Here is a 27,870-nt window from a genome sequence, read left to right as displayed (position 1 = left end):
CCGTGTCCGTGACAGTCATACTATTTTATTATTAATTTTTTTCAGAGTTGCTAATAATATTCCTAACGTGCATTAACAGCTTATGCGACAAAACGTGTTGTGACATGACGGATGCTGCACAGCCATCAATGGAAAGTTATGGCATCTAAAGGACACAAGTCACCCCCCCCCCCACCACCAACCCCCCCTCCATGCTCATTGCCCTTGAATGTTATTGATTGCTTGGTTCATGTCTTGGCGAGGATGCAAAGAGCTGAGATACTCCAAACCAGCAAACCAGCATCAAGCACGGCTTGTCTTCATATCGATTGGAGTGTGTGTTACAAATGCAATTAAGACTTTCATTTTCATTTTGGGAAGACAGGACTAAATATGTGATTCATGTTATTTAAAAAAAAAAATACATTTGATTATGATAAGTCATATATTAGAATATTTTCCCTCAACAACAATAAGATTGGCTTCTTTGTATGCATTTAATCAATAAGCCATGCATGCATGCACTTTCACGTTCTATGCACCTAATTAACTAATGACATGAATATAATTACAATGCAGAGTATTCATGGTAATGATTTTATGCATGTAAGATGAAAGAAGTTGAATGACACACATCCTTTGTACCTGTGCTCCGTGTACTGTACACAGCAGCCCTGTGTGGTCACAGGGCGGTGCATCATATCAGTGATGAGCAAGCTAATGGTAACGCTAATCTTTGTCATGGAGGATCGCATCTCTTTCTACGAGGTTAGATATTGATCAATTACCGGGTGGAATTAGGAATCAATTCACGGAAAATGTATGTGGATGTTTTTTTTTTTCCTTGATGATTATGTTTTCATGTGACTTTCCTGTGACCTGTGAATTATTATTATGATAATGTGGCATTGTTGACAACATGTCATTCATATAATGGGTCAAATTATCAATACTTTGTAATATATTGTTTGTTTTCTTTCAATAGAAACGTGTCATTTCTCTCAGAATGTACTAAAATCATCAATTTTTTATAACACAACCCCTTTAAATGGCTGCACGGTGGTCGAGTGGTTAGCATGCAAGCTTTACAGCTAGGAGACCCGAGTTCAATTCCACATTCCCACATTCCAAAAACATGCTAGGTTAATTGGTGACTCCAAATTGGTATGAATGTGAGTGTGAATGGTTGTTTGTCTATATGTGTCCTGTGATTGGCTGGAGACTAGTCCGGGTGTGCCCCGCCTTTTGCCCAAAGACAGCTGGGATAGGCTCCAGCACCTCCGCGACCCTCGTGAGGAAAAGCGATAGAAAATGAATGAATGAATAAATGAACCCTTTAGATGGCTGCACAGTGGTCGAGCGGTGAGCATGCATGCTTCACAGCTAGGAGACCCGAGTTCAATTCCACATTCCAAAAACATGCTAGGTTAATCGGTGACTCCAAATTGTCCATAGGTATGAATGTGAGTGTGAATGGTTGTTTGTCTATATGTGCCCTGTGATTGGCTGGAGACCAGTCCAGGGTGTACCCTGCCTATCGCTCAAAGACAGCTGGGATAGGCTCCAGCACCCCCGTGACTCTCGTGAGGAAAAGCGGTAGAAAATGAATGAATAACCCCCTTCAGAGTATTTTGTCTGCTCTTTCAAGGCACACAAAATATTGTGTTTTATGGCTTTATAAACCTACCAAAAAGAAAAGTTAGACTAGATGTGTTGTACAGTATCATCTGCTGGGGATTTGCAAACTTTCTACTTTATAAAATGTGAAAAAACAAGTTATTATTGACAAAGAAAACTGGCCTTGTGTTGCCAGATGCAGACAAACACACAACGGAGACGGGGGAAAAAATGGAAAAACACTGCAATGTCTTTGTCACACAGGCAGTATGTGAACAAACCCCCACTCTGCTTTGTAAACCTTACGTCATTCGCTCCCAAAAACTTATTTATAACCTTTTTTTTTTTTTTGCACAAAGAGGTGATGATGCAACTCCACAGTGGAAGAGAGCATGTTTGGTGCAGTTTTTAACAGGAAAAAAAAGGCCACAAGGTGGCAGAAGTGCATTTTATAAAACCTCGGCCTCCATCTTTGCCTTGTAAAAGTGTGCAACCAGGAAGTGAAAAGTCTTGAAACAATGTTGTGTGAAGGAGCTTACATATATGAAGGGAAATTTTAATGCATGCACATATGCATTGCAAATGTCCATCCATCCATCCATCCATTTTCTATGCTGCTTATCCTCACTAGCGGTTATATTGGAGTCTATCCCAGCAGTCTGGGATAAGTCACACATAAACTCGAGCTTCTCACACACCCGGGACTTCACAACAATGACACCACTCAGTATGATTGACAGCAGTAATGTTGACTTTTCAACAACTGAAATTACAATCGGAAAAGAAAATTAGAAGCCACTTCTTATATTTACCGTCAGTCACTCAATGTATTTTTTTTGCCCAACTTTCGTAAACACGAGCACACCAATCAAGTACTTTATTAGTTGACACACTCTGGAGGCCATTTTGTAAAAAAAAAAAAAAAAAGGTTAATTATTGGCTGAGTGGAAAATGCTTTCGTCAGGAAGGGAAGAAAACATGTATTTACTTATTTACCAGCATAGGCTCATTTACTCGAGAAAATGTGCAACCGCAGACTAAAAATGGTGCACTGAATGCTCTGTCTTCATACAGTAATGTCAGAATAAAGGGGAGTCGGGATGGCTGTAGAAACAAGTCTGTCATTCATTCAAATATGCAACTCAACAAGCTACCACACTTGTTTTAAACCTGCAGGGCACTAATTGCACTGGTAAGAGCTGCTGGCATGTATGGCTGCTGTGACCCACCCAGAAGGGCAACCCATCACTACAATACCGTACCTTTTTCTTGCAAAGACTTTAAATTATATAACTGCAGAGGTGCAGAGCCACATACTGGGCATACAGAGCTGTATAGTTTTTGTTTACTCGGAGTATAAATGGAAAAAAAGTAGAAAAAAATCTCTGTGTGCATCATAGGAAGAAATAGGTATATGTTTGATGATTATTTTGTGCATTGGAATTATTTTTCGTCTTGAAGATTTCATTAATATTGGCGTTTAAATCTTTGCACGCAGCAGTGAAAACCTGTCACTGAGTGGGGACTTCTCCGAAAATGAGGCTTTATCATTGGTTGTATGTATTTTTCTTGACTTCTGATACTGCTTTATCATGAGTCTTAAAATGTCTTAAATCATAGCCAGACTTAAATCATAGCCATCAAAATAAAAATGATGCTCAAATTCAAGCCATTTATATTTCTATTTATCAGTGCAAAGTTTATCAAAATGTAACCATGCAAAATATAACTTTTTACACATCATTACGATACATTAATGGTAATGGTAATGGTATTATTTCATTTGAACATGCATCAGATTACAATTGAATGCATCACATAATCAGTTCACAGTTTCACATGTCCAAAAGGAGTAGGAAGAAGCAAAGCTTATTAAATCCTACCCCTCCATCTGGTACTTTTACAATCAGTAACTGTTACATTTGTTCACTTCCTGCTTTCCTAATATATATGAAGTTTTTTTTTTTTTAATTAATTTTTTTTAATTTTTCTATTTATACCGAAGTACGAGGTGATATGACCATGCAATGACATAATGGGTACCATAGTAACTGTCAATATAGTGATATATATATATATAGCACATCATGACTGGTTCAAGACTATTCATCCTTGTATTTAGCAAACATCAACTGCCATTAGCCAGTTATTATTGCTTCAGGTCAAACAAGCAATGTAATGTCATTCTGGCATGTATATACAGTGAAGAAAATAAGTATTTGAACACCCTGCTATTTTGCTATTTCTCCCACTTAGAAATCATGGAGGGGTCTGAAATTTTCATCGTAGGTGCATGTCCACTGTGAGAGAGATAAACTAAAAAGAAAAATCCAGAAATCACAATGCATGATTTTTTAACAATTTATTTGTGTGATACAGCTGCTAATAAGTATTTGAACACCTGTGTATCATCTAGAATTCTGACCCTGAAAGACCTGTTAGTCTGCCCATTAGAAGTCCACCTGCACTCCATGTATCATCCTGAATCAGATGCACCTGTTTGAGGTCGTTAGCTGCATAAAGACACCTGTCCACCCCATACAATCAGTAAGACTTTAACTTGTAACATGGCGAAGACCAAAGAGCTGTCCAAAGACACCAGAGACAAAATTGTACACCTCCACAAGGCTGGAAAGGGCTACGGAGCAATTACCAAGCAGCTTGGTGAAAAAAGGTCCACTGTTGGAGCTATCATTAGAAAATGGAAGAAGCTAAACATGACGGTCAATCTCAATCGGAGTGGAGCCCCATGCAAGATATCACCTCGTGGGGTCTCAATGATTCTAAGAAAGGTGAGGAATCAGCCCAGAACTACACGACAGGACTTGGTCAATGACCTGAAAAGAGCTGGGACCACCGTTTCCAAGGTTACTGTAGGTAATACACTAAGACGTCATGATGTGAAATCATGCATGGCACGAAAGGTTCCCCTGCTTAAACCAGCACATGTCAAGGCCCGTCTTAAGTTTGCATATGACCATTTGGATGATACAGAGGAGTCATGGGAGAAAGTTTTATGGTCAGATGAGACCAAAATAGAACTTTTTGGTCATAATTCCAATAAGCGTGTTTGGAGGAAGAAGAATGAAGAGTACAATCCGAAGAACACCATCCCTACTGTGAAGCATGGGGGTGGTAGCATCATGCTTTGGGGGTGTTTTTCTGCACATGGGACAGGACGAGTGCACTGCATTAAAGAGAGGATGACTGGGGCCGTGTATTGTGAGATTTTGGGGAACAACCTCCTTCCCTCTGTCAGAGCATTGAAGATGGGTCGTGGCTGGGTCTTCCAACACGACAACGACCCGAAGCACACAGCCAGGAAAACCAAGGAGTGGCTCCGTAAGAAGCATATCAAGGTTCTAGCATGGCCCAGCCAGTCTCCAGACCTGAACCCAATCGAAAATCTTTGGAGGGAGCTCAAACTCCGTGTTTCTCAGCGACAGCCCAGAAACCTGACTGATCTAGAGAAGATCTGTGTGGAGGAGTGGGCCAAGATCCCTCCTGCAGTGTGTGCAAACCTGGTGAAAAACTACAGGAAACGTTTGACCTCTGTAATAGCAAACAAAGGCTACTGTACCAAATATTAACATTCATTTTCTCAGGTGTTCAAATACTTATTTGCAGCTGTATCACACAAATAAATTGTTAAAAAATCATGCATTGTGATTTCTGGATTTTTCTTTTTAGTTTATCTCTCTCACAGTGGACATGCACCTACGATGAAAATTTCAGACCCCTCCATGATTTCTAAGTGGGAGAAATAGCAAAATAGCAGGGTGTTCAAATACTTATTTTCTTCACTGTACGTAGGCGATGTTCATTTTGATCTCAAGCTCCCTCCTCATCTCCACCTCGGAAATCCTCACCTGCCAACGTCAGCTGGTTTGTTTTGTCACATCATACAACTAGTTACCTGACAGAGACGGCTGTCTCTGCTGGTGATGTGGTTGTGTTTTGTTATTTCTTTTTTTTTTATACCTGCCTGCTTTTGCCCTTTGCAATATTTACAGAACATGAGGTTGTTCTCCAAGTCTTGCCGAGAGAAGAGTTTCGGCCAATCTCATTTAAACTTGCAAACTTTGCTAGCAATGCCGGTGACAGTAGTACTAATGTTAAATAGAATTTAAAAATTTTATAGATGTAGCTTCTAAATAAGGATTTTAATATAGAGCCCTCTAGACATGAACTAACACCCCTATAGTCACTTTTACATTCAGATTACTCATTATATTAGACAAAATAAGACTAAATAAGACATTTAAGACATAAATAAGACTCATACTGATGTGTGTTAGTATAAATGTATTCCGTGGAGGAACAGGAAGTGATGTTGGGGTGGTTCAGAGTGGAGTATCAGGCAACAGCCGCAACAATAGCCTGTGTTTTTTAAGAAAATGACTGTGCCTGTTGTGAGATAATTCTAATTCACATATCTTATCAGCAAATGATAGCGATTTGACAAAATTTAGCTGCCAACTATCAATGACCGTACAACTGCATGACTGCAAATCATTGGTCGTCTCTTTTGGGGAGGGGGCAATTCCTGTGTATGTGTACTCTTATTTGAGGTGAATGACAATTTCCACTCAATTTAATTTACAATCTTAACAAATATTTTAATATTTTTTTTAACTGCTAATGGTAACATGCAGCATGTGGTGTTCTTAGAGTTTTTGTTTTTTAAAAAATAATGCAACCTCGAGCCAGTTGCAAACACTTTAATGCCTCTGACTATGTAGCGTTACGTCGCTGTCTACTGGACGGAGTCATTAAACAAGAAACCACTCAGACAGTCCTAATAATGTGTCTGTGAGCGAGGACAGAACCAAATCCTTTTGCAGCGGTCCAAATTAAACCGTGGCAGGCCACCACATATAGATGTACATGGATATATACAAACTCTGGTGTGTGTGAACAGTCCTTTCATTTCAGTCTGCATTATTACAGGATGACCCTATGAACCGAGATGGTGCAGTCTTCTCAGTAACTTTTTGTCAGAATCATAAATTCAGTAGATTATATATAATTTCCTTTCTGTGGGTTGCTATTTATCTATTTGCACGTTATTAATCTTAGTTAGAATATGCCTTACATTTTATGAAAGGCATAGGGACATACTTTTACTGCTAGTGCTTTTGAGAAAAAAAGAAAATAACTTCAATGCATGAAGTGATTACCAACAACAACAGACTACGTGTTTGGTGGTCCGTGTTTCTTTTCTCCAATCAGCACCCATCTGAAATGCTCTCTGTGGAAAGATTTACGATTTAAGAGTACAAGAGCGAGCAATATGCTTTTTTCCGGGAGCAAAGCAAATTATTTCTTTCACTGAGGTGGCGATAATGAATGAGAAGGTTTCACCTTTTTATGATGCAATAGCACGCAGGCCTCACAGCTAGGAGACCCGAGTTCAATTCCACCCTCTGTGTGTGGAGTTTGCATGTTCTCCCCGTGCATGCGTGGGTTTTCCTCCCACATTCCAAAAACATGCTAGGTTAATTGGCGACTCCAGATTGTCCATAGGTATGAATGTGAGTGTGAATGGTTGTTTGTCTATATGTGCCCTGTGATTGGCTGGCCACCAGTCCAGGGTGCATCTTCCCAACTCATTGCACCAATGGTAATTAACTATTAACTACCCTCCGACACATTCTGACAACCGACCGAATTACATGGATGGTTTTTGGCACGCCGGGAGGTTAGCACGCAGGCCTCACACCCGAGTTCAATTCCACACTCAGCCATCTCTGTGTGTAGCTGCCATGTTCTCCGGGTACTCCAGTTTCCTCCCACATTCCAAAAACATGCTAGGTTAATTAGCGATTCATAGGTATGAATGTGAGTGTGAATGGTTGTTTGTCTATATGTGCCCTGTGATTGGCTGGCGACCAGTCCAGGGTGTACCCCGCCTCTTGCCTGAAGAAAGCTGGGATAGGCTCCAGCACCTCTTCCACCAATGTGAAGATAAGCGTCAGAAAATGAATGAATGATGCAATTCTTTAGTAATACAACTTTTTTTTTGCTAATTTTTACATTCAAACATTTAATTTTACATTTAATTTAATTAAAAAAAATAATTAAATAAAAATAATAATTTAATATAATTGATTTAATTAAAACATTTCAACTATATCCTTGTGAATATTTTTTGTCACAATATTATAACTTTATCCCAGCTGCGGGCCGCAAATTGTCACCAGCCCCACTTTTGACGCCCTTGGTATAAATGGATGCAACTGGGATTAGATAACCTTTTAACAATCCGCCTTTGGATGAGTAAAAATGTAACAGTATTCAATACAAATATTTTTTTTCAATGCTACTAGATCACAATATATTTGCACGACTTATATCTCTCAACGACGGATAAGAAATAGGCTGTTTTTCCTCCAACATCCGCAGACAGTGGTCGGATTCTTATGTTCCTTCAGCAGTCCATAAGGGAAAAATCACTCACCCTTGCATTCCCTCCATCTCATGCAGGTTGGGTTTCAGCATCGTTGTGGTGTTGTAAATCACTGAGATAGTCATTAATTTTTCATATTCAGAAAGCTATGTGTCCAGTGGATCCTCCACTTTTGACTTTTGTCTGACATTGTTGCTTTCTTCCCGGAATCTTTGTAGGTGCATCAGGAATGAGATCATTGATACTTAACGTGTAAGACTTTACAATGCATTTATGAGCATATGTTCTTCCTGTTCGGAGTATATCTCCGAATATCTCCGAATCAGAGAGGCTCAGAGGACGCTTTAGCAGCTCAACTCCAGTAGATTTTCTTGAGTTTTGTTTCACACTTCAACTATTTACAGGCGATCTTTGATACAAAGGTTGATGATCTTTAGCAGTTCTCAAATAAGCCAACACCTCCCATTTGACCTCCTGGTTCTTGAACCCAAGAAGGTCAGACCAGTTTTTCACAGGGTTTCCAACCGTCAAACTGGAAATTGTTTGGCTTTCACTTTGCTTTCTCCGGGTAGAAGTTTGTTAGCTTCCTGACTAGGCATCCGTGCATCAATGGGTCTCAGGTGGAAAGTTGGTCACCATAAGAAGCCCAAATCAAAACTTACGTGCTTGATCACAGTTCACAGTTCAGATGAATCGGTTGGTGATTTGAATCTTTTCTTGGCTGAGGATTAATTTGTGCTGCAAGTGCATTAAGAACTCAATATCCTAATCTTTGGAGACCGCAGACTGATTGAAGGTTTGTCTTTGGAATACCCATTTGATCCTGGGAAGGAACAAAAGCTGTCCAGAGCATTTTTTTTTTAGTTCTTCCACGTTTGACTTTCTCGACATTATTGTCGAGAACTGTCGTCCCACTTTGGTTGGCTGTACTATATTTCCTTGCCGTTCGTTTCAGGCCACTCCAAATCAATTTTCAGTTTCGTCAATGCATACTCTTGTGAAGATGTTAGCAACGTTGAAATATCCTTGAATAGCTATGTGCAAAGTTTGAATAGCTCCCTTCTGATCTGGTGGTGGTAAGTGTGCTTTTTGATTTTCTACAAGCCCTATAACTACTCCGTTTAAAGTGAAGGACAGGTCCGTGGGTTTTGTCACGGTCGTTAGAGATTGGGATGCCATTCGGTCTCCATTGGCAGTCTGTTTATTGTGAATCTCATCTTGATTTGGGAGAACATAGATTTCCTTAGCTGTGTACTCTTTCTTCCGACTTTGGCCTGATTGAGCTCAAGGTCGTAAAAAGTATCCCACCTCTAGGATCTTTTTAATGTCTTGAATGGTTTTGTGAAGTCTTGGTTCATGCTTTGGAGAGGTCAAAGTATCAGATACTTCAAGAACCTTATAGTCTAGTCCGTCACGATTGTCTTCTTTAAGAGTTTTGTTTTCTCAAACTACTTCTTGAGGGTCTCTTGTTTTGGTAAATGCTTGTCTTCTCTCAAAAGCATAGTCGGATTTATTTAAGCAATGTATATATTGCATCGATCCGTTTGTTCAAGATTCCTTTGTTGATATTTTAGAATTGTTGGACGAACTGGGACTGGTGGGGTTTGCACTAAACTCTGATCTTTTAGAAAGTAGTAGTATCTGTAGTAGTCTCCACCACTGAGGATGGGTGGATAAGTTGCTTTAATCTTTACAGACTGGACTGGGACTGATGGAGGTCTTTCCGTAGTCAGCATTTCCGTCATCTGCTGGATGCAAAATTGGGTTTTCTTCTGCTCCAGTTTAATTTAAAATCAGTCCGAAAGTTCTCACCCTTGCTCTTTTTGTTCTCTTTCTCTTCAGCAAGTGTGTCCAGGTGAGATTTGTAATCATCCTCGATTTATGGTAGCAGGGGCTAGCCATTTAACACAGTTACAGCCTTTTACAGCCCCTTTGTTTACATATTTAAGGCTATCTTCTATGTATCTCTCAATAGGTGTGCCAGGACAAAAATCTCAGTTTCCATGAACTTTGCATTAATTTATTCGATGTCTTCTTACAAGTATGGTTTCATTTTCCACCAGCCATTTCAACTTTGAGGAGTTCAGTCTTATAATTATCTTGTGCTTCCATTACTTTCCAATGGTGCCTATAGAATCGAGCGGAACTCGTTCGCCGTCAGGTTAACTCTCTTAGCAATGCAAAAGCAATGCTTTTTAAGCCCCTTTATTTCTGAAAGTGGATCATACCATTTTATTGGATCCTGGATCGTCAGCAGTTTGGCTTGGAGCATTAAGGAATCGCTTCTCCATCCAATAACTGCACCGTGGTTATCATCTGTTCCCACTGTACCACTGCACTGAACACTGTACCCACATAACTCGAGAATATTTTAGCAATAAAAAAACCTTCTTATGTCAGTCAATCGGTGACTCCTGGACACCCCACTTATTAAACACACCACTAATGGATATTAATGAAAGATAATCAATGAACAGATGGAATCTGAGTTACGGTTTAGCCGTTACCGTGATTGCCTGGCTAGCGCTACAACCGCGCCTCTAGTAGTGTTTCTCCAATACAATCAAATATTAACTCGTGTTCACTTCACTGCATGTTTTGAAGCCGAATTTCAACACATTTGACTGTTGTATTATTATGTATTACCTTATTTGTCATCACCACAGAATGAATAAACTGTTTTCCATCAAAAAAGTAATTATTGTATTTGTTCTTTTCACATAAAACCCCCAGTCTGCTTTATAATAAAACTCAATAGAAAACATTAATCTCCTCTGTATTTGAGTGTCTTGTGTCCAAATGGAAAAAAAAAAGAGACTACAGCATGGACGGCATTTACTCTAAGTTCAATATCATATTTCACACATTTGACCTTCTACTGACTGTTGGCTGTGCCTTACTTGACATTGAGAATAATATGCATAGAAAGCAGACTGTTGACAGTGAACTCTTTGACTCTGCTCTCCATTTAGAAACATCAAGTGGAAAACGGCTTATTTCGGGGTCAAAACTATCACGGCTATCACGTTTTAATTATGTAATGGCCTTGTGATACGGATGCATATGTATACTGTACATATATATTTATATATATCTGAATTACTTCAAGACCTGTAGCTGCAGTTGTAGCCTGCAAAATTTAGGAATGTGGCTTATCTTCTTCTCTATATCTTCATTCATTCATTCATTTTCTACCGCTTTTCCTCATGAGGGTCGCGGGGGTTGCTGGAGCCTATCCCAGCTGTCTTCGGGCGAGAGGCGGGGTACACTCTGGACTGGTTGCCAGCCAATCACAGGGCAAACAACCATTCACACTCACATTCATTCCTATGGACAATTTGGAGTGGCCAATTAACCTAGCATGTTTTTTTTTTGGGTGGAAACCGGAATACCCGGAGAAAACCCACGCATGCAAACTCCACACAGAGATAGCCAAGGGTGGAATTGAACCCTGGTCTCCTAGCTAACCACTCGCCCGCCGTGCCGCCTCTCTATATCTTACTGTTTCTTTATATTAGATAATTTCATTTCTATGAAGCTGTGCATCTTTTTATGTTGCCTATTTGTTGACAATGAGTTGAAAGTGTGTTGTTTTGTCAAATACTGCATTTTTAAAATAGTTTTCAGCTTAACTTAAAAACTTTTTTTCCAGACCAATTTCTCCAGCTTCTCCAAATTCAGATCATAGCAACCGCAGGCTGTACATTCGCCTGTTCACACACACACACACACACACACACACTGGACATAAATCACCCCATCGGCTCTTCCTTGTCTATCAGTTTACAGACGGGCAAGAAGCTGGCTCTGAGACCAGCTCTACAGTTTTATATGAAAGTGATGAACATCATCAATCTCGTTGTACACCTTTCATACTGGAGCAGATGGTTTATAGCTGTCTAATCAATTGGGTTGCAATGGTCCAATGTAATGGGTTTAATGGTGCAGATGCTATTTTGCACACCTGTGCAGTTTTTTTTTTTTGCTGTTTGATGTTCAAAATTTTTCCTGGGCTGTTTGAATTAATGTTGCAGAATCATTATAGGGCTGTTTTTGGAACAATGTTCAGTGTGTGTATTCCTGACTTATTTTTCTTGATGGCCTTCTATTAAGGGGCACAATAGCATTATTCCACAGTTTGCGTGCGGACATGACTTTTTTTTTTCTCCGAAAATACATGTCATTCACCCTGGGTCGCTAGCTTGCTGATGTGAATGTTGGCAAATAATGCAACACGAACCATCTCTGCAGTTGTAGGAAAAGGGTCCTCGTGTTTATTTAATACAGTACTTATATAGACCTCATGAACAACAGCAATGACGTGAATTTCCAGAATTCAGTCCTTATCTGGTCATGCCTCCTGATTGAACCTAAGTATTTTGGCAGAACATCTTGGACTACAAACACATCTTGTGTAACAATCAGGTCACGTTGGCCTCCCAAAGTCATGTAGCCCTCTTAAGTTCAACTAGAGTTTACCAAAAAGTCATATTCAGTGTACAAGAAAGTAGTCATTTTACAATATATTCCTCGCTTTGGGGGGTACTAAACCCCCAAAATAACAAACAATGTCTCTTGGTCCAGTCTTGGCCATTCTGCACTGTTACCATTTTCCGAAGAGAATTTACATATGATGTTCAAGGGGATCTTGCTGCCTAGTTGTCCTGGAGCATGGGTGTGGGGAAGGGGAAATGTTGTGGGTCGGGATTTGGGGATCGGGGCAAGGGCAGAGTTGGTTGAGAGCAATGTTTCATCGTCCAGAGGATTATTGTGCCTCTGTACAAACGGTGTTGGCCATCTTCAGTCCCTTTCTTTCACGATTACAATAAACAGCCCCTCCTCGAGTACAATTAGAAGAAGAGGGCGAGCTAGGCCCGCCATATTGGGCCATGCACACACACACACATGCAAGACTTCCACAGAAAACCATCAGATGATGACTAATGCGATCAGTGCTTGCTTCGGATTTCCAATGGGATTAAGGTCTGGTGACTGGATAGGTCACTCCGGGATCTTCTTGAGAAACCTCCACCACCTGGTTCATTGGCCCCTAAACACAGTCAAGACTTTCTGTATCCTTGGTACAGACTTTCCGCACTGTCATCTCTCAAGAGTATTTAAGGTTATAATCGGAATGTTAAGAGGTTTTAAATAGAATACCGTATTTTCCGGACTATAAGTCGTACTTTTTTTCATAGGTTGGCTGTTCCTGCGACTTATACTCCAGAGCAACTTATAAATAAAAAAAATGTTATGTTACATAAACACTGGACACCTTTTCTGTTCATGTTTACTTTATATGTAGCTAATAACCATTGTGTTAGCATATCTTACACCTATTCAGCCTGTTCTCTATTCTTTTATTGTTAGAACTTGCCTTCCAAGAGGATGTAATGTCTGGTCAAGTAGTTAAAATAAATTACCCGAAAAAAATGTGCAACTCCAGTGCAACTTATGTATGTTTTTTTCTACTTAATTATGCATTTTTGGCCTTATTTTTGGCGACTTATAGTCCATAAAATATGATATATTCAACAAATAACTTGTTTGTGACATGTATGTTCTTCTGGGGAATTTGTACTGTCCGTAAAATATTTGTAACACTTTCCGAAATGTTGGCTTTTCAACCGTACTGAATGCTTGCGTTCCATTTTGCAACATAGCGAGCGATATTGTCTGTGAGCGTGCACCGTTTTGCACTGTTGATACTGACACTGGTGTTTTTGACGGGTACTATTTAGTGCAGCTGCCAGGTGACGGATGACCCATTGAGGCGTCTTTGTCTTAAACTACACACTCTCAGATATTTGTCTTCTTGCACAGTCTTGCATCGTTTATATGTCCTTGTTAGACCCAGTTTGTGCTGCTCTCTGAAGGAGAGATTTTTAGATGGATTTTTTAATAATCTATTAGCCTTATAAAATAATGAACTTGGATTAGCAGCCATACCAGGAGATTGATGCAGAGGACTGACAGTTGTTGATAGTAGGCCTCAATGCAAAAATGTAGATCGTTCTTTGAAAATCATCTGATTCATTTTAATTGTGAAATGCATGACAATGTTTTTTTTTTTAAAACAAAGATATTTGCAAGTGATCCCAAACTTTTGAGCGGTAGTGTACATAAACTAGAACAGCTTACAGCCAAATGTACTGTTGGACCAAAGCGTACGTTGTCACTGAAGTGTCAGAGAAGGACAGACAGGATATGCAGATGACATCAATGATTGTCTTTGCCTTCAACTTCACTACCTTTTTTTTCAGATTCTTTGTTACTTCTTTTACTGTTTTTACTTATGATGTGCGGCTATTTTCAGTCACTCAAAAATAACAGAACGAAGAGCATTGACGGACTGTAGCTATCTACCAATTTATCAATCCATCCAACCCAGCTATTTTCTCTTTTGTTGGTCCCGTCCAGCATCGCAGGGGGCTGGAAACCGCACAGAAGTTAGAGGAGAGAACCATTACACAATCAGTGACCGTGTGCAGCAGACTTGTGCAAATGTGGGTCCTTTGACCGGCACAATCTGGAACGGCCCTCGGGTTTTGAACAGTCACTGCTCCTCGGGTTTAGAGGGCCTGCATCACTATATTACATAACATTATACCACTGATGTTGCTCCCTAGGTGTTGCATTTTGGATTATTTTTGCCATTTCACAACATTTGCCTGTCTTTTGTCTCTTTGTCGCTCTTCACACTTCACTCTCGTCACCCACAGTCTCTCATTTGTGTAAAAAAAAGTTTGAAGATTTCTGCCTCTAATTTACAGCAGTGTTTCCGTTACTATTAAATTTGGATTACCAACAAGATAAAGTAAATTATTATTTATTTTTAATTGTATTTTCAAGAACATGATGAATTCCAAGTCCTTTCATATGGAACCAGTCGATCCTTTGACATTTTAATAGACAAACTAAATATCCTAGTTTTATTTATTTTATTTACACGACAGCATGACATTTCTGTCATTTACACGACCGCAAATTTACATTTTTTTTTTCTCTGCTCTGTATATCGCACATGTAGCGGCGTTGAGATGAATTAAATGTCATGTCTTTATTTTGACTTTGTGGATTATTTTGGGATCTTTGCTTTCTATTATGGAACACGGCATCACTCTATCACAGTTTTTCAAAAATATATTAATTAATAAATCACTCTTGTGTGGTTGAATGCAGCCTGTTATTACTGAAAAATGTGAAAATGAAATAAAATCCGAATATAAGTAATTCAGAAGACACATTCAAATATTATATGTTGTATTCTACACCCGTCACTAGGTGTCAGTAATGTCGTCACTTAGACACACAGTCCAGATTTGATTGCCAGAACAACAAACTTTTATTGAAGGTTTGATTTATAATAAAAACATGGATTCCTGTTGCGGTCGTGACCCACAACAAGCTAAAACTCAACCTTGTCCACCCGCCACTCTGTTCCCCTTCCACATTCATAGCAACACACACAAGCTTATCTAGTGTTAGTGTAATGGTAATGGTAATGGTTTTATTTTATTTAAACTTGCATCAGATTACAATTGAATGCATCACATAATCAGTTCACAGTTCCACATGTCCAAAAGGAGTAGGAAGAAGCAAAGCTTATTAAATCCTACCCCTCCATCTGGTACTTTTACAATCAGTAACTGTTACATTTGTTCACTTCCTGCTTTCCTAATATAGTTTAAGTTTTTTTTTATTTAATTTAATTTGTTTTTAATCTTTTGTCATGTACCAAAGTACGAGGTGATATGACCATACAATGACATAATGGGTACCATTGTAACTGTCAATATAGTGATATATATATATATATATATATATATATATATATACTATATAGCACATCATGACTGGTTCAAGACTCTTCATCCTTGTATTTAGCAAACATCAACTGCTTGTATTGTTTCTTGAATTGGCTCATCGTTGTGCATTGTTTGAGATCCTTACTCAATCTATTCCATAGTTTGATTCCACATACTGAAATGCTATGGCTTTTTAACGTAGTCCTAGCATAGCATAGTTCTTCCCTAGTGTATCTACTATACTGGGTCATATGAGTGTATAGGTGACCATAGACGTGTTCTTTAATGTCCAGAAGGATAAAATAATGTTCAAAAAACATATTTAGAAGGTGGTAAACAAGTTTTCTATGCTGTAACTATGAAAATATTTATACTTATTACTCCTTATTTCTACTTAAATTCACTTATCCCAGTAGGGCCTGGAACTGATTAACCTCAATAAATAAGGTATTACTGCATCACTTTACTATTACTGATTTCTACAGTCACTTTTATTTAAGTCAGAGGTCTGCTCCCTAAAGCGGCCATAGAATGGGGATGTGGTCTGACCCCCCCCCCCATGCACACTTATTCCCCACTGATATACGTTTGCGTCGAACCTGCCAACACCACTCAGTTAGAGAGTGGGCAACTCCCTCCTCGCCAGGTTCAATCGAGGTGGAGCCTCGCTAAGTGGTGTGGGGAGCTCTCCATGTCATGTTCCGGTCCTCCATAAGGTCAAAATCAGAGGTGCAGAGAGTGGCAGCATGTCAGGAGAAGGCGTGCCATGAGTGTACTCACAGGGAATCCTCTCCAGCATGATGGAGGGGATGGTTGGAACTGTTGGAACACTTTCCGGAATGTTGGCTTTTCAACCGTATTGAACGCTTGCGTTCCTTTTGCAATATAGCGAGCGATAGTGTCTGCGTGCGTGCACCGTTTTGCGATGCTGTGTTTGTATTCGGTATCTCAGTCGTTGCTACACAATTGCTCAAAAGTTTGGGATCACTTGGAAACGTTTTTGGGCAGTGTGAGATAGTCCGATTCTTGGCAGTCCTGCTATGAAGTCTTCTTGCACAGTTGTGCATCGTTTTTATGTCCTTGTTAGACCCAGTTTGTGCTGCTCTCTGATGGGACTAGTTAACAGCACGGTAAGAGATTTTAATTTTTAATTGTTTGTGAAATGGTTTGTGAAAACAAAGAAATTTGCAAGTGATCCCAAACTTTTGAGCGGTACTGTACATAAACCAGAACAGTAGGGCCTTGTAGGGCCTTGTAGGATTGGAAGCAGGTTTTTGAGTGTAGGGTTTAGAGTCTAATCCAGTTTTTTAACGCAGAAGTTGTGTCACCATGCCTGGGCAGCATATTCAGCAGCGCCGATTCAGCACTTCAATTCAGCAATAGGAATCAATGAGATCCATGTCAGCTGTCATCCTTTACTCCACATTCAACCGGTTCTTATCTCTGTGTAGGAGCGGCAAATCATCTGCATCGCCATACAGATAGATGTCGATGTCGAACCGCATGGGTGCCACACGGTTGAGCCTTCATGTACCCAATTTGGCAAGCATCTCGGGCGACGACACTGACCATCAATTGTCATCAGAATGAGTTATACAGAAATCGGTTCCCAGTGTTAAAGCTTTGGTGAAAATTCTCATGGAAATGACACCGCGTTCGCTGTCACTTTGATACGTTCTTCCAGTTGAACGAAAATGCACCTTTTTCTGTTTATTTGCCGCAGATGGTGATGGCATGCAGACAGGCGTGCAAAAGAAACATGTCTGGAAAATGCTTTCTATTGCTCGTATCTTTTCATGACAGTTGATGGCCCTGGAGGTTTGAAACATCCGGATGAAGCATGACAAATATCATGGCTAGAGTGCTGCAACAAAAGCAACGATTCTGTTTTATTATTCATATCTCCTTGTTTGTTGCAGTCTTAAAAAAAAAGTAGTCAGAATGTTCCTTTCAGATCACCTAAGGCCATAGAATTAAATCTCTTGTACATTTGAAGTCAGCCCAAGGGTGAGCAGTATTTGAAGCTCAATTACACTGCCAGTCTCGCAAACAGCAAATTGTTACCCCCAGCCAGCAGAATGACTCGTATTGACCACTTTATGTTATATCAAAGTGGAATTTCTTTCATGTTGTACCATGAAAAGATGCATGATGTACACACATCAGTGACAAAACTGTCATTATGACATAAAAAAACAACAAACACAACAAATTTGTTCATTGTTCTGTGCTATCAATGTATCTTTTGTATGATTCTGATGGTTAAAAAAAATAGTTACATAAAAATCCAGTGGTTGTGTTAGCAAAATATACTTATGAGTGCTGCTAGCATTGCTGCAGGGGTGGCGGGTCAGCCTGTGAGTGCTCTGACCACAAGCTGCACTCCGCATCAAATCGGTCTGCATGGATGCCAATCCCATAAGGAAGCATCTTCTAAACATGATGCCCGAGAAAGACCACAAGGAATTTCCTGAAGACAATCAGACAAAGAACACGCGTTAATGGAACCATTCCCTGTGGTCTGATGAGAAGAAAATAAATGCTTCAGATGGCGTCAAGCGTGTGTGGTACAAACCGGTTGAGTACAAAGACAAGTGTGTTCTGCCTATGAGGAACTGTCTTCGTGGGGAGAGGCGGGGTCCACCCTGGACTGGTTGCCAGCCAATCACAGAGCACATATAGACAAACAACCATTCACACTCACATTCATACCTATGGACAATTTAGTCGCCGATTAACCTAGCATGTTTTTGGAATGTGGGAGGAAACCGGAGTATCCGGTGAAAACCCATGGAGAAAACCCACTCCGGTACTCCGGTACCCATGCATGCACGGGGATAAACATGCAAACTCCACACAGAGATGGCCAAGGGTGGGATTGAACTCTGGTTTCCTCGCTGTGAAGTCTGTGCGCTAATCACTCGACCGCCGTGCAACTTACACTATTAACAATAGCAATTTATAGCAATTTAGCAATTTTTAAGATTTAGTTCAGATTTCAGATTTGCCTCTCAGACCTAACTGGCCAGTGCTAACCACTCGACCGCCGTGCAACTTACAGTATTAGCAATGGGGCAGTTTTTTTTTGTAGGAGTACAAAGACAAATGCGTTCTGCCTGTGATCAAGTATGGTGGTTGTTGGCACTGGGGGAACTGTCTTCGTGGGGAGAGGCGGGGTACACCCCGGACTGGTCGCCAGCCAATCACAGGGCACATATAGACAAACAACCATTCACACTCACATTCATACCTATGGACAATTTGGAGTTTGCCAATTAACCTAGCATGTTTTTGGAATGTGGGAGGAAACCGGAGTACCCGGAGAAAACCCACGCATGCATGGGGAGAACAGAATAGAATAGAATAGAACTCGGGTTTCTTAGCTGTGAGGACTGCGCGCTAACCACTCGACCGCCGTGCAACCTACACTATTAGCAATGGGGCAGTTTTTTTTTTAAAGATTTAGTTCAGATCTCAGATTTGCCTCTCAGGGCTAACTGGCCAATGACATCAAGGCGGTGATTGAACTCGAGGGTGGAATTGAACTCGCGTTTTCTAGCTGTGAGACGTGCACGCTAACCACTCGGGCGCCGTGCAGCCGAATGCTAACATGTACAGTGATATACTGAAGAAGAGCAAACTTTGGAGACATGATAAGGACCCCAAACACATCCAAGACAACCCAACCAAGCTAAATAAGTCTGCTGACCGAAACGCTATTGAGTACCGATGGTACTCAATAATGGTAAAGTATCGGGTACAATTTGGACGTTTTCACTAAGGTTTCAACTCACTTCTGTTGCCATCTGTTTGACTTATTTTGATGTGACAATCCATTTACATTGTTACACTTAAAATTCATTGCTTATGTGTTTTTTTTTTCCATAAAAAAAGCGAAGGATGTCCTCACTGTGAATGTATAGCACAAAAACACTCCACTCCAACAGTTCAAATTCAAGTTCAAGCCTTTAAATGGGCCAAATGTTGAAAATAAATAAACCGTCTGAGACCATCATTTGTGATGAATAATTTCAGAAAACAAAATACAAATGCAAACAAACTTGGCTGAGCTTGATAGCTAACACTTCTGTTCCCTTTTACCCTTCCAACGTTGATACCGAGATCACACAAGCTTAAATCAGGTCCCAGTAGCCCGAGCTTAAAAAGCTGGATGAAAATTTGATTGTTTATTCACTATCGTATCAAATTAAATCATTGCCTTTGTTCATTTCTAGGTCGAATAGTACAGTACATTAGTATTTCATTAATATTATGCAGACAGTCTAATATGATGATGAATATTTGGGGCAGATTTATCAATACTATATGGACATATGGTTAACTATGTGGTTACAATGAGGATATTCATATTTGTTTTTACGGTATTCAATATGTTGATGCTCAGACATAGCATGGCGCCATAAACATATTGATCAGGGAAAACAAGACGCTACGCCTAAGTACCAACGTCTGCACTACTTTGCAAATTGCAAGTGCATATCATAAAATCTGCCCATCATAGCTATAATGTTGCTAATTTATTTGCTGCTGTTATTGTATGAGTGCAGAATTGCGAGTGTATTCAAAAAGTACTTTTTTTTTTTTTTTTTAGAAGGACAATTGACAAAGGTTGCGCTCAAACAACATCCGAGGAAGCGAGTGTTGCCTTAGAAATGGAAGGTATGTCCCTGAAAATAAGCCATCTGCTCAGAGAGCATATGCCGCTTCAAAACGTGAATGTACTTTTCTGCAATAGAAGTGCAAGTTAGCTTTGCCCACAAGCACCCATTCAAACTACCACACATGCCGTCTTTTTCAATATATTTCTTTTTTCGGGAGGAAAAGTTCTTGTGTTCAAATAAATTAGAAATGTCTACTGCAGCTCACTTTTTCTGTTTCATCTTTCAGTATGTCTTGGATGGTGTTGTATTCTTGGTGCACAATGCGCTGATACACCAGGAGTAATTGTGGTCTCCACAAAGCAGTGGAGAAATAAATTCAATACCGTATTTTCCGGACTATAAGTCACTTTTTTTTTTTCATAGGTTGGCTGTTCCTGCGACTTATACTCCAGAGCGACTTATAAATGAAAAAACTGTTTATGTTACATAAACACTGGACACCTTTTCTGTTCATGTTTATTTTTTGTGTAGCTGAATAACCATTGTGTTAGCATATCTTACACCTATTCAGCCTGTTCTCTATTCTTTTATTGTTAGAACTTGCCTTCCAAGAGGATGTAATGTCGTTGAATATTCATTCATTCATTTTCTATTGCTTATCCTCATGAGGGTCTCGAGGGAGGGGTGCTGGAGCCTATCCCAGCTGTCTTTGTGGGGAGAGGCGGGGTACACCCTGGACTGGTCGCCAGCCAATCACAGGGCACATATAGACAAACAACCATTTACACTCACATTCATACCTATGGACAATTTCTCCGAGCTGTGAGGTCTGTGCGCTAACCACTCGACCGCCGTGCAGCCCAGTAATAAAATTATTTTTCATATTTAAAAAATGTAATAAAAACATGTAAACTAATAGAAATCAAAATACATCTAAATTAATATTTTAAGTAATTTTTAAAATTATTATATATATAATGTCAGTGTTTTTTGTACATTTATTTTTTGGTAAAATTCATGAACTAATTCATTTATTTTCTACCATTTATCCTCACAAGAGTTCTGGAGCCTATCCCAGCTGTCTCCAGTCAAGAGACGGGGTACACCCTGAACTGGTTTCCAACCAATCACAGGGCACATATAGACAAACAACCATTCACACTCACATTCATACCTATGGACAATTAGGAGTCGCTAATTAACCTAGCATGTTTTTGGACTGTGGGAGGAAACAGGGAGAACATGCAAACTCCACACAGATATGTAATTGAACTCGGGTCTCCTAGCTGTGAGGCTTTCGCGCTAACCACTTGACCACCATGCAGCTTAAATAATTGTAACGGTCTGTTTTTGTTGCTTTTGTGTTGATGTTGGGAGTTCCGGTAGATGCCAACGCCTCTAAAAAAATGAGGAAGTGGTGTTTTGAGGATGTGTGGAGTTATGTATTTGCGAGTTGTACGTACATAACATCCGGGTTGTGTTCGAAACGAGCACCGCTGTTGATGTGTTAAGGTGAACCGAGCTTCGTCTCAAGGCGTTACCAGCTTGTGTACGGGACTCTTGTTTCTCAGATACAATGACCATGTTATTGCGTCTGCTGTTCTTTTGTTCCTTCTGGAACTCGATGCACTTTTCCCAAACGACCGGCTGTGGTAACCACAGGTTTTGGTGACTTCCCTCAGGTGCTTTCTCTTTGGCTTGTGGGCTGGAGGGGACATTACCAGCTCTGTTGTAGGGCTCTGATAACACCCAATTTGTGTACCGGTGGGTGGTGTGAGTCAAAAAGTCGGTATTGTTGAGTGCTTGTCCTTGTGGAGACCACATCCCAAATTTCGACTGCAAACACGATTTAAGATACACATATTTTACTTAAAGTAAATCTAAGCTCTTCTGCCTAATTCATGCTGAACATACCAGTCTGCGTGGGCAGAGCAAGGGAGCCTGACGGGTCACGCTGTGAACTGGTAATTAGCTTGTCGTTCATTGATTGATTTGTCCGTAAAATGGAGGTCGTGTTGTGAGGCATCAGGGTGTCTTGACCTGGAGGCTGGTAGCTTATGGTCAGTTTTTCTTTTTCTAGATGTGTTATGAGCTATATCTGCCTGCCATCCCCAGGTGCGTAAGCGTGTGGGTTGCTGTGTGTTTGTGTGTGTGTGTGTGTGTGTATACGCACACTGCAGATCTTTCTCTCACAACACCAAATCACTAATGCAGCACTATAAACAAGATAATTGAAGCATCTTGTAGCAAAAGGGCATTCTGTCATCAACTGTGATGCTACTTGTCAAGCTCGTGAGTACGCCAATATACGATTAGTGCAGTGCTCCTCCATTGAGACCTTATTAGTGCATGAAAAAAATATTACCTACAGCGTTATATGTTGTCGGCTCTAGACACTGGCACATGTGATGGGGGCCAATTTGTGGAGTGTGCTGGACCGAGAACTTGATGCACATATACATGTACACTTACACAATACACTCTGACCTCATGGAGTCCACTTATTGGAATTTTAAAAAGGAAGAAAATGAGTTTTGCCCAGCAGCTATTTTATTTTATTTTAGTCTTTTTCTTATACAGTCCTCCCAAGTTTGTAGCGGTTAATTGGTTCCAGACCCGATCATGATAAATCATTTCAATGTTAATAAATATTATATGTATAATATAAATATTATTATATAATTTATATATATTATATATTATTTTATATAATATATGTTATATATTTTATATATATATACATTTTTATAGAGCTTAGAAAACCCATTCATGGCGATTGTTAACATTATTGTAGGATAGAAAATGAATGAAGCGGTAGAAAATGAATGAATGAATGAATATTGCCAAAAAATGTACAAAAAACACAGACATTACATATATAATAATTTAATAAATTACTTAAAATATTAATTTGGATGTATTTTGATTTCTATTAGTTTACATATTTTTATTACATTTTTTAAATATGAAAAATAATTTTATTACTGGGCTGCACGGCGGTCGAGTGGTTAGCGCACAGACCTCACAGCCAGGAGAAATTGTCCATAGGTATGAATGTGAGTGTGAATGGTTGTTTGTCTATATGTGCCCTGTGATTGGCTGGCGACCAGTCCAGGGTGTAGAAGACAGGTGGGATAGGCTCAGGCACCCCTGCGACCCTTGTGAGGATAAGCGGTAGAAAATGAATGAATGAATATTGCCAAAAAATAAATGTACAAAAAACACTGACATTATATATATAATAATTTAAAAAATTACTTAAAATATTAATTTGGATGTATTTTGATTTCTATTAGTTTACATAATTTTATTACATTTTTTAAATATGAAAAATACTTTTATTACTCGGTTGCACAGCGGTCGAGTGGTTAGCGCGCAGATCTCACAGCCAGGAGAAATTGTCCATAGGTATGAATGTGAGTGTGAATGGTTGTTTGTCTTTATGTACCCTGTGATTGGCTGGTGACCAGAAGCCTGAAGTTAGCTGGTATAGGCTCCAGCATACCCCGCGACCCTCGTGAGTATAAGCGGTAGAAAATGAATGAATGAAGAAACAAAGCTGGTCTATTTTTTTTTTTTGTCCATGGCTGTATATGATTGTCAATAAGCCGTTTGTTTGACTGGATCTTGAAAGTGTGATATGTATTTTCCATCTCCCCTCTTAGCACCTCTGCTTCTGCTATAAACAGCTGTCCGGATGTTAAGCTGTGGAAGAAGTGGAGATGATAAACCGTTAATGACTTCATAAATAAAACAGAGATTTCATCATTTGACAGTGTTTTCCCAGCAGAGCCGTTTATGTATTTCAATATGTTTTGACTAATAATAAACCGTAGTCTACCACAGAACAGTGTGATATTGCGAGGGACCACCGTCGTACCACGGTACATGTAAATCAGACAGGAAACCAGTCTGCTGTTGCCTGCTAAAAATGTAATTACTGCATCTGAAGTCTACCTTAAGCCTGGATATGTCTTGGCTGCTTCAGTTTTATGAATTTATAATTAATTAAGTATATTCATGGAATACGGTGAGAGGTATTTTTTTTTTCAGTGCTGCTGTGTAGTTCAGACACTCACGTGTATCATAACAAAGCCGAACATAAAAAGCCTACACTTGATTTTTTAAAAGAAAAAAAAAAAATTAAATCCTTAAACCCCCGGAGGGAGGAGATTTGCTGCAAGTAATCAGACCCTGTCTGTAGTAATTCATATTGATGAAAGATTTGGAGAACTGATTGTATGAGGTGATGGACAGCTGTATCACAGATAGATCTGGCTATATGTGACCCAGACAAATTGACAATTGCGATTGCGGAGCAGCGGCTTCTATTTCAGACTCGGGTTGTTATTGTGCTTCTGTCACACATGTTAGTGAGACGTTAACTGATAGCTGAAGCTCATAGTGCTTCCCAGTACAGGCAGAAATACATGGGTGAAATGGTGTGACCATTTCCAGACCTACGCTAATAATAAAAATGGATGTGAAGTCCAAGCCAAAAGGTGTACAAAAAAAGACAATATGCTATCAATGCTAAATTTGAACTCAATGTAAGTCTTGTTTTCTCATATTTTGTCAACTATATTGCACAATACAAGTGTAAAATTGACTATAGGGTTGTTATATCATGCATAGAGGTCTCTAATAACATTAAAAAGCTGTATTTTTTAATGCGCTCACTACAAAAATATTTTATTTATAAATAAGGAATCCTATTATCTCCTCCTCCTCCTATTACTTTCCTAAAAGGAATCCTATCTCCTCCTCCTCCTCCTCCTATTACTTTCCTAAAAGGAATCCTATCTCCTCCTCCTATTACTTTCCTAAAAGGAATCCTATCTCCTCCTCCTCCTCCTCCTATTACTTTCCTAAAAGGAATCCTATCTCCTCCTCCTCCTCCTCCTCCTATTACTTTCCTAAAAGGAATCCTATCTCCTCCTCCTCCTCCTCCTATTACTTTCCTAAAAGGAATCCTATCTCCTCCTCCTCCTCCTCCTATTACTTTCCTAAAAGGAATCCTATCTCCTCCTCCTCCTCCTACTACTACTACTTTCCTAAAAGGAATCCTATCTCCTCCTCCTCCTCCTCCTACTACTACTACTTTCCTAAAACGCTTCCTATCTCCTCCTCCTCCTCCTGCTCCCCCTCCTCCTCCTCCTCCTATTACTTTCCTAAAAGGAATCCTATCTCCTCCTCCTCCTCCTCCTATTACTTTCCTAAAAGGAATCCTATCTCCTCCTCCTCCTCCTCCTCCTATTACTTTCCTAAAAGGAATCCTATCTCCTCCTCCTCCTCCTCCTCCTATTACTTTCCTAAAAGGAATCCTATCTCCTCCTCCTCCTCCTCCTATTACTTTCCTAAAAGGAATCCTATCTCCTCCTCCTCCTCCTCCTATTACTTTCCTAAAAGGAATCCTATCTCCTCCTCCTCCTCCTACTACTACTACTTTCCTAAAAGGAATCCTATCTCCTCCTCCTCCTCCTACTACTACTACTTTCCTAAAACGCTTCCTATCTCCTCCTCCTCCTCCTGCTCCCCCTCCTCCTCCTCCTCCAATTACTTTCCTAAAAGGAATCCTATCTCCTCCTCCTCCTCCTCCTATTACTTTCCTAAAAGGAATCCTATCTCCTCCTCCTCCTACTACTACTACTTTCCTAAAAGGAATCCTATCTCCTCCTCCTCCTCCTCCTACTACTACTACTTTCCTAAAACGCTTCCTATCCCCTCCTCCTCCTCCTGCTCCCCCTCCTCCTCCTCCTCCTATTACTTTCCTAAAATGAATCCTATCTCCTCCTCCTCCTCCTCCTCCTCCTCCTCCTATTACTTTCCTAAAAGGAATCCTATCTCCTCCTCCTCCTCCTACTACTACTACTTTCCTAAAACGATTCCTATCTCCTCCTCCTCCTACTACTATTACTTTCCTAAAAGGAATCCTATCTCCTCCTCCTCCTCCTCCTCCTCCTCTTATTACTTTCTTAAAAGGAATCCTATCTCCTCCTCCTACTACTACTTTCCAAGAAGGAATCCTATCTCCTCCTCCTACTACTACTACTACTACTACTTTCCTAAAACGATTCCTATCTCCTCCTCCTCCTCCTGTTCCCCTCCTCCTCCTCCTATTACTTTCCTAAAAGGAATCCTATCTCCTCCTCCTCCTACTACTATTACTTTCCTAAAAGGAATCCTATCTCCTCCTCCTCCTCCTCCTCCTCCTCCTCCGATTACTTTTCTAAAAGGAATCCTATCTCCTCCTCCTTCTCCTCCTCCTATGTCTGTATTTCATATGCCCATCATGTGTTCTGCAAGTGACTTAGGAGTTAATTTTAGTTCCAACTTACACTAAGTATGGGAATAGAAGTATGTCTAATTTTATGGACCCTTTATATAAAATGATCGTAGTTTACTCCAATACAAGAGGCATAATGTCTGATAATTTTGTACATTAGCGTACATGGAGGCTATTTTTTATTTTATAGAGCAATTTGATGGACGACATACTGTAGTGGTATTGGCCTCTAAGCTGTACACACACACACACACACACACACACACACACACACCTGTGTTGTGGCCAGCAAGAATGATGTCTTCCCCCTGACTCGCTCACGATTTGAATCCTGGAATCACCACTTTGGAATTCACCTGTGCCATCAGGGGATATTTCCATTTGGATAATGGAAAAAAAAAGCTGACATTTTCCTACATCAGTTTATCATTTATTATATTCAGGTCGTCAGCTGAATACATTTTTGAGCGCATAATGTAATCAATCCAACCGACCAATCCCAACGCCTTGTTATTCGCAATGCTCCCAAAGGCCCTGGCATTGTACAGTATGTACTCGCCATGGATTCTGTATTCATCGCTTGGAAGCAAAGTGGTGACTAAGTGGCCAATGTTTGAATATAATAGCAACTTCCAGTAAAGAGCAAGTGCGGTAGTTATGAACTTTGAGCCTCTTGTGCACTTTATGTTGTTAGGGTGTGTTGCGACATGAAATGTAATGGTAATGGTTTTATTTCATTTGAACATGCATCAGATTACAATTGAATGCATCACGTAATCAGTTCACAGTTCCACATGTCCAAAAGGAGTAGGAAGAAGCAAAGATTATTAAATCCTACCCCTCCATCTGGTACTTTTACAATCAGTAACTGTTACATTTGTTCACTTCCTGCTTTCCTAATATAGTTTTTTATTATTTTTTTATTTTGTCACGTACCAAAGTACGAGGTGATATGACCATACCTATAATGGGTAACCTAATGGGTACCATAGTAACTGTCAATATAATGATATACACTACCGTTCAAAATTTTAGGATCACTTGCAAATGTCTTTGTTTTCCAAAGAAAATAAAAATTAATGGATTTCACAAACAATTTTTTCCATTACACAAACATTTTTTTCCATTTCACAAACAATAAAAATTAAT

General features: G+C 39.8%; 1 protein-coding gene across 2 annotated transcripts in view; it reads left to right on the top strand.

Annotated features, from left to right (window-relative positions):
- The window catches only part of opcml (opioid binding protein/cell adhesion molecule-like), a 169,461-nt gene that overhangs the window by 74,905 nt on the left and 66,686 nt on the right, over positions 1–27,870 (top strand). The window lies entirely within an intron of this gene.

Source organism: Doryrhamphus excisus, linkage group LG21 (assembly GCF_037039965.1).
Source record: "Doryrhamphus excisus strain RoL-2023G ecotype Guam linkage group LG21, RoL_Dexc_Guam_v1.1, whole genome shotgun sequence".
Taxonomy (NCBI): domain Eukaryota; kingdom Metazoa; phylum Chordata; class Actinopteri; order Syngnathiformes; family Syngnathidae; genus Doryrhamphus; species Doryrhamphus excisus.
This window is presented reverse-complemented; position numbering and strand designations above follow the sequence as displayed.